The sequence below is a fragment of the Amblyraja radiata genome, chromosome 43 (genome assembly GCF_010909765.2).
Source record: "Amblyraja radiata isolate CabotCenter1 chromosome 43, sAmbRad1.1.pri, whole genome shotgun sequence".
NCBI classification, from domain to species: domain Eukaryota; kingdom Metazoa; phylum Chordata; class Chondrichthyes; order Rajiformes; family Rajidae; genus Amblyraja; species Amblyraja radiata.
Genome location: NC_045998.1, coordinates 6,679,179 through 6,687,721, shown reverse-complemented (window position 1 = coordinate 6,687,721; position 8,543 = coordinate 6,679,179). Strand labels below are relative to the sequence as shown.

Below are 8,543 nucleotides of genomic sequence, written 5' to 3'. Positions count from 1 at the left end.
CTACACCCACCCCTCCAATCACCACTTCACACCCAATTACCCACACCCTCCTTGCTGAACAACATCACTTCATCAACAATAGAAATAGAGGAGGCGGAGATGCTTTTTAGAAGACAAAAAAGCCGGAAATCTCCAGGACCTGACAATGTTTCCCCCTCTACTCTTAAACTCTGTGCCAAACAACGGTCTATACAGACATTTTTAACCAGTCCCTGCAAACATGTACTGTCCCTGCCTGCTTCAAAGTCTCCACTATAGTCCCTGTACCCAAAAAGGCAAGGATTACTGGACTTAATGACTACAGGCCTGTCACACTGACCTCTGTAGTCGTGAAGACACTTGAAAGGCTTGTGCTGGCCAAGCTGAAAAATATCACAAACTCCCTGCTGGACCCTCTGCAGTTTGCATATCGGACCAATGGATCTGTGGATGATTCAGTCAACCTGGGCCTGCACTTCATCTTACAGCACCTAGACGGCCAGGGAACCTATGCGAGGATCCTGTTTGTTGATTTTAGCTCTGCATTCAACACCATTGTGCCAGTGCTATTACACTCCAAACTTTCATAGTTGACTGTGCGTGAATCCCTCTGTCGGTGGATCACCAGCTTCCTGACAGACAGGAAGCAGCATATGAGGCTGGGAAAACACATCTCAGACCCGCAAACGCTTAGCATAGGAGACAGACACCTCTGTCAAGCTTCTCAAGTATGCGTATGGCACAACCCTTATTGGACTGATCCAGGATGGGGAGGAATCTGCCTACAGACAGGAATTGTCACAGCTGGCGTCCTGGTGCCATCGCAACAACCTAGAGCTCAATGGTCTTAAGACATTGGAATTGATTGTAGACTTTAGAAGAGCTCCCCCTCCCCTCACCCCACTCACCATCAACAACACCACAGTCACATCTGTGGAGTCTTTAAAGTTCCTGGGAACCATCATCTCCAAGGACCTTAAGTGGGGGGCTACCATCGACTCCACAGTATAAAAGGCACAACAGAGGATGTACTTCCTGCGGCAGCTGAGGAAGCACAATCTGCCACAGGCAATGATGGTCCAATTCTACACGGCCATGGTAGAGTCTGTTGTCACCTTCTCCATCATGATCTGATTTGGCTCAGCCACCAAGCACGACACCTGGAGTCTGCAGCGAATCGTCCGATCAGCTGAGAAGGTTATTGGCTGCAACCTTCCCTCCATTGATGAACTTTACACTACAAGGGCCAGGAAGCGAGCGGGCAAGATCATCTCTGACCCCTCTCACCCTGGCCACAAACTCTTTGAATCACTTCCATCTGGAAGGCGACTCCGGACTGTCAAAGCTGCCACAGCCAGACATAAAAACTGTTTTTATCCACGACTAGTTGCTCTACTCAACAGCCAAAAATCTGTAGCCTCCCTTTGATCTGGTATTTTGTTGGTTCACATGCTTGATCAATGGTGTTTTATCATTAATGTTTTATTATTATTATTGTTTAGTGGTTTCTGAGTCATTCGTAACTGTCACTGTATGTCATGTTGTTACTTGTGTGCGGAGCACCAAGGCAAATTCCTCGTATGTGAATATTTGGCCAATAAACTTACTTAACCGTTTGCTGATAAAAGAATACTTCCTTATTTTGCTTCCGTTTCCAGATGCTAATCTACCCCTCTACACATTTGTGTTCTCCACACAGTGACGGCCGCTGAGGACGAGGACACTGGCTCCCTGAGTGTTTGTCAGTCGATACTCGACCAGCGAACAGAACCCAGGTACGTAATTCCGTGTCTGTCACTCGTTCCCACGAACAACCACCAGTTCAGCTGAGTTGCGACTTTGTGTAGAGTCTGATCACTGAAATACTTTGTGTATTAAGGTAACCAGATGCTGGTTGACACCAAAGATAGACACAAAGTGCTGGAGTAACTCAGCGGGACAAGCAGCATCTCTGGAGAATTTAGTTTAGTTTATTGTCACGTGCACTGAGTTACAGGGAAAAGCCTTTGTTCCAAGCTAACCGATCAGTGGGAAGACAACACATGTTTACAATCAAAGATAGACACAAAATGCTGGAGTAACTCAGCGGGACAGGCAGCATCTCTGGATAGAAGAAGGGTCTTGTCCCAAAACGTCACCCATTCCTTCTATCCAGAGTCTAGAGATATGGAAGGGTAAGGTGTGAAAACCCATTCCTTCTCTCCAGAGATGCTGCTGTCCCATTGAGTTAAGCCAACATTTTGTGTCTAACTTCAGTTTAAACCAGCATCTGCAGTTCCATCCTACACATGATTACAATTGTTCCATTTACAGTGTACAGATAGGGGAATAGCATTTAGTGCAAGGTAAAACCAGCAAAGTCTGATCAGGGATAGTCCGAGGGTCATCAAAAAGGTAGACAGTAGTTCAGCGCTGCTCTCTGGTTGTGGTTGGATGATTCAGTTGCCTGATAACAGCTGGGAAGAAACTGTCCCCGAATCTGAGAATCAGAGAGAAGGAATGGGTGATTTTTTGGGTCAAGACCGTTCTTGAGACTGAGAGTCAGGGGAGAGAGAGAGACACAGAGATAAGGAAGTGAAAGGTGTGAAAACAATACAAAGGGAACGAGGATGGATGAAAATGTAGAATAGATCATTGTTAGCTAGGAAAAGGTGACAACGAAGCAAACAGAGATAAGATTTAATCAAGGGGACGTCAGACTGGTTGTAGAATAGGAAAGGGGAGGGATGGAGAAAGAGGGAAAGCAAGGCTACGAAGTTAGAGAAGTAGATAATCGTACCGATGTAAGCTGCCCAAGAGTAATATGGGGTGCTGTTCCCCAATTTGCGTTGGGCCTGACTCTAACAGTGAAGGAGGCCCAGGACAGAAAGGTATTTCTGTATCTCCCTCTCCCATGACTCTCAGTATGCATTGTACTCAATATTGTGAGCAATTTTGGGCCCCATATCTGAGGAAGGATGTGCTGGCTCTGGAGAGGGTCCAGAGGAGGTTTACATGAATGATCCCAGGAATGAGTGGGTTAACATATGATGAGCGTTTGATAGCACTGGGCCTGTACTCGCTGGAGTTTAGAAGAATGAGGGGGGAACCTCTCAACGTACAGAATAGTGAAAGGCTTGGATAGAGTGAACGTGGAGAGGATGTTTCCACTAGTGGGAGAGTCTAGGACTAGAGATTACAGCCTCAGAATTAAAGGATGTTCTTTTAGGAAGGAGATGAGGAAGGACATCTTCAGTCAGAGGGTGGTGAATCTGTGGAATTCTTTGCCACAGTAGACTGTAGAGGCTAAGTCAGTGGATTATTTAAGGCAGAGCCGGATAGATTCTTGATTTGTACTGGTGTCAGAGGTTATGGGGAGAAGGCAGGAAAATGGGGTTAGGAGATAGAGATATATCGGCCATGGTTGAATGGTGGAGCAGACTTGATGGGCCGAATGGGTTAATTCTGCTGCTATCACTTATGACCTTATACAGTACGACTTGCCTGGGTTGTGTACAAACACTGAATTGTGGTACACATGACAAATGCACAATCATACCAATAGCTGGGCCGAAAAAAGGTCTGGCATGGACATGGTGGGCTGAAGGACCTGTTGTGATCTTGGACGGAGCTGTTCCCAAAGCAAGCTGCGATGCATCCTGATAAAATCTATCTTCTATCTACACTATTACTAAAACTCTCATCTTGACCACTTCCCCTCTGTGTTGTTTTTAAATTTGCTCAAAAACGGTTCAGATGTCGCCCGTCCAGAAGCTGCCGAGAATAAAGCTGAAGCAGCGGAGTGTGGGCTGCTGAGCCCCCCTCCCGCACCCCACCCCCCTCCCCTACACCCCACTCCCCCTACAACCATCTCCCTACACCCCCCCCTCCCACATCCCCGCTCCCCTACACCCCCCCCTCCCACATCCCCCTCCCCTACACCCCCCCCACTCCCTCACCCCCCCTCCCCTTCTCCCCACTCCCGTACACCCCCCCCTCCCCTACAGCCCCCTCCCGTGCACCATCCACTTCCCCTACATCCCCCTCCCCTACACCCCCCCTCCTATACACCCCCACTCCCAAACACTCCCCCTCCCCTACACCCCCTCCCATGCACCATCCACTTCCCCTACAACCCCCTCCCCTACACCCCCCTCCCGTGCACCATCCCCCTCCCCTACACACCCCTCCCCTACTCTCCCCCTCCCCTACTCTCCCTCCCGTGCACTATCCCCCTCCACTACACACCCTCCCGTGCACTTTCCCCCTCCCCTACACCACCCTCCGCTACAAACCCCCTCCCCTACACCCCCCTGTACACCATTCCCCTCCCCTACACCCCCCTCCCCCCTGTACATCATCCCCCTCCCCTACAACCCCCCTCCCGATCACCCCCCCCTCCCGTACACCCCCCTCCCCTACACTACCCTCCCCAACACCCCCCCTCCCCTACACCCCCCTCCCCAACACCCCCTCCCCAACACCCCCTCCCCTACACACCCCTCCCCAACAATCCCCCTCCCCTACACCCCCTCCCGTGCACCAACCCCCTCCCCTACATCCCCCTCCCATACAACCCCCTCCACTACACCCCCCCCTGTACACCATCCCCCTCCCGTACATCCCCCATCCCATACACCCCCCTCCCATACACACCCCCCCACACCCCCCTCCCTCACCCCCCTCCCCTACACACCCCTCCCCCACACACCCCTCACTCCCGCTCCCCCACACTCCCCGTCCCCCACACCCCCCACCCCCACACCCCTCCCCCCCTCCCACACACAAGCCTCCCCTACCCACAAGTCAACCCTTAGCCACACAACCCCACAAACCCCCTCCCCACACACCCCTTCCCCCACACACATCCCCTCCCCCACATCCTGACTTTGGGTGCTGCCTGTACGGAGTTTGCCCGTTTACAGATTGTATTGTGCTGCTGCAAGTAAGAATCTCATTGTACTATCTGGGACATGTGACAATAAAACATTCTTGAATCTGGCCTCTTGACCTGCTTGGGTTTTTATGGTTTCCTCCCACATTCCAATGATGTGCAGGTTTGTAGGCTAATTGGATTGGCAACATTGTAAATTATCCCTAGTGTGTGTAGGATAGTGTTAGTGTGCGGGGGATCGTTGGTTGGCACGAACTCGGTGGGTCGAAGGGCCTGTTTCCATGTTGTATCTCTAGACTAAACACAGAACTAGTGTGTGAACGGGTGATCACTGGTCGGTATGGACTGGGTGGGCCGTGGGGGTCCGTTTCTGTGCTGTATCTCTAAACTAAACTAAGCTCTCAGCAATTTCTTGTGGTCTTGGGCAGAGCTGGTCCCAAACCAAATTGTAATGCAACCTAACAGTGTTCTTTCACAGTTCATGTGGAGAAGTTGGTGTGAGTCACTGGAGAAATGCTGAACTTCCTTCATCTTTTGAGCAAAATGAGACATCAGTGTGCTTTATTGACCACAGCTTCAATGTAGTTGGTGCAGCGTATGCTGTTGGTGATATTTATGAACATGTGATAGGAGCAGAATTAGGCCATTCAGCCCATCAAATCTACTCCGCCTTTTAATCATGGCTGATCTATCTCTCCCTACTAATCCCATTCTCCTGCCTTCTCCCTAAAACCACTGACACCCGTACAAATTCATAATCTATCTATCTCTGCCTTAACAATATCCACAACCTTCTGTGGCAAAGAATTCCACAGATTCACAACCCTCTCACTAAAGAAATTCCTCCTCATCTCCGTCCTAAAAGAACGTCTAATTCATAGGCTATGACCCCTCCCACTAGTGGAAAAGTCCTATCCACATCCACTCGAGCCAAGCCTTTCACTATTCGGTAAGTTTCAATGCGGTCCTCCCTCATTCTTCTAAACTCCAGCTAGTACAGACCCAGTGCTGACAAACGCTCATCATTTGTAAACACACTCATTCCTGGGACCATTCTTGTAAACCTCTTCTGGACCCTCTCCAGAGCCAGCACATCCTTCATCAGATGCGGGGCTCAAAATTCCTCACAATATTCCAAATGCGGCCTCACCAGCGCCTCATAGAGCCTCAGCATTGCATCCATGTTGCTTAATGTATATTGGTTGCTGGAGTTTTACTGCAATAACTTTCTCTTCCAGACCGGGAGATCGGGTAACTGACGGGATATCTGGGATCGGACAATGATCGGGAGATCGTTCTTCCTCCTCTCCCTTCTCCAAGGTACCATCAGCAGCAACTCAGAAGTGTTTACAGGGAGTGATGCAGTGTGGGAGGGGCGGTGAGGAGGGAGTGATGCACTGGGGGAGAGGCGGTGAGGAGGGAGTGATGCATTGTGGGAGGGGCAGTGAGGAGGGAGTGATGCACTGGGGGAGGGGTGGTGAGGAGGGAGTGATGCACTGTGGAAGGGTCAGTGAGGAGGGAGTGATGCACTGGGGGAGGGGCGGTGAGGAGGGAGTGATGCACTGTGGGAGGGAGTGATGCATTGGGGGAGGGGCGGTGAGGAGGGAGTGATGCATTGTGGGAGGGGCTTTGAGGAGGGAGTGATGCACTGTGGGAGGGGCGGTGAGGAGGGAGTGATGCACTGGGGGGGAGATGCACTGGGGGAGGGGCGGTGAGGAGGGAGTGATGCACTGGGGAGGGGCATTGAGGAGGGAGTGATGCACTGTGGGAGGGGCGGTGAGATGGGAGTGATGCACTGGGGGGGGGAGATGCACTGGGGGAGGGGCGGTGAGGTGGGAGTGATGCATTGTGGGAGGGGTGGTGAGGAGGGAGTGATGCGCTGTGGGAGGGAGTGATGCACTGGGGGAGGGAGTGATGCACTGTGGGAGGGGCGGTGAGGAGGGAGTGATGCACTGTGGGAGGGGCGGTGAGGAGGGAGTGATGCACTGGGGGAGGGGCGGTGAGCAGGGAGTGAAGCACTGGGGGAGGTGTGGTGAGCAGGGAGTGATGCACTGGGGGAGGGGCGGTGAGGAGGGAGTGATGCATTGTGGGAGGGGCTTTGAGGAGGGAGTGATGCACTGTGGGAGGGGCGGTGAGGAGGGAGTGATGCACTGGGGGGGAGATGCACTGGGGGAGGGGCGGTGAGGAGGGAGTGATGCACTGGGGAGGGGCATTGAGGAGGGAGTGATGCACTGTGGGCGGGGCGGTGAGATGGGAGTGATGCACTGGGGGGGGGAGATGCACTGGGGGAGGGGCGGTGAGGTGGGAGTGATGCATTGTGGGAGGGGTGGTGAGGAGGGAGTGATGCGCTGTGGGAGGGAGTGATGCACTGGGGGAGGGAGTGATGCACTGTGGGAGGGGCGGTGAGGAGGGAGTGATGCACTGTGGGAGGGGCGGTGAGGAGGGAGTGATGCACTGGGGGAGGGGCGGTGAGCAGGGAGTGAAGCACTGGGGGAGGTGTGGTGAGCAGGGAGTGATGCACTGGGGGAGGGGCGGTGAGCAGGGAGTGATGCACTGGGGGAGGGGTGGTGAGCAGGGAGTGATGCACTGGGGGAGGGGCGGTGAGCAGGGAGTGATGCACTGGGGGAGGGGTGGTGAACAGGGAGTGATGCACTGGGGGAGGGGCGGTGAGGAGGGAGTGATGCACTGGGGGAGGGGTGGTGAGCAGGGAGTGATGCACTGGGGGAGGGGCGGTGAGCAGGGAGTGATGCACTGGGGGAGGGGCAGTGAGCAGGGAGTGATGCACTGGGGGAGGGGCGGTGAGCAGGGAGTGATGCACTGGGGGAGGGTCGGTGAGCAGGGAGTGATGCACTGGGGGAGGTGCGGTGAGCAGGGAGTGATGCACTGGGGGAGGGGCGGTGAGCAGGGAGTGATGCACAGGGGGAGGGGCGGTGAGCAGGGAGTGATGCACTGGGGGAGGGGCGGTGAGGAGGGAGTGATGCACTGGGGGAGGGGCGGTGAGGAGGGAGCGATGCACTGGGGGCGGGGCGGTGAGGAGGGAGTGATGCACTGGGGGAGGGGCGGTGAGGAGGGAGTGATGCACTGGGGGAGGGGCGGTGAGGAGGGAGTGATGCACTGGGGGAGGGGCGGTGAGGAGGGAGTGATGCACTGGGGGAGGGGCGGTGAGGAGGGAGTGATGCACTGGGGGAGGTGCGGTGAGGAGGGAGACTCTACCGCTACGCCACGATGCCGCTCTTCTCCGCTCTGTTCACACCGGGTCCACAGCACAGGATAAACGGTGTGGAAAGTCCAGTGAACTGACAGGGTGTTCACTGCTAAAGATTGTTCCTTCTCTCCTCAGCCGTGGTGTCGGTAGACTGGAGTGCGGACATTCCCAGAACTGTGACAGTGCAGAATGGTTTGTGTGCACGGATTCCGTGTCACTACACGTACCCGTCGGAACTGAACAATAAAGGACGGACTGGAATCTGGTTTAACAGTGAGTCGCACGACAACAAAGGTCCTGTAGCCTTCCACTCCAGGGATCCCAGTCGAGAATTAACAAAGTTTCAGCATCGGACCCGGCTGTCAGGAATCCTGAAAGACAACGACTGTTCCCTGGTTATAGACAACGTCACGCAGCCAGATACAGGTCCTTATTTATTCAGAGTTGAATTCGATGGGGGGGGAGATTACAGCTACCACCCTGCAA

General features: G+C 53.7%; 1 protein-coding gene and 1 long non-coding RNA gene across 2 annotated transcripts in view; both read left to right on the top strand.

Annotated features, from left to right (window-relative positions):
• Positions 1–1,593: 1,593 nt before the first annotated feature.
• On the top strand, positions 1,594–8,204 carry LOC116968097. The gene is made up of 3 exons (XR_004410406.1): positions 1,594–1,754; positions 6,091–6,172; positions 8,193–8,204. It is a non-coding gene; the product is annotated as an uncharacterized LOC116968097 (long non-coding RNA).
• Positions 8,205–8,251: 47 nt separating this feature from the next.
• LOC116968081 (sialic acid-binding Ig-like lectin 11) overlaps positions 8,252–8,543 on the top strand; it is a 20,531-nt gene continuing 20,239 nt past the window's right edge. The window contains exon 1 of the mRNA XM_033014709.1: positions 8,252–8,543. This exon is cut by the window's right edge and continues 18 nt beyond it. The gene's annotated coding sequence lies outside the window, so the exon portion shown is untranslated.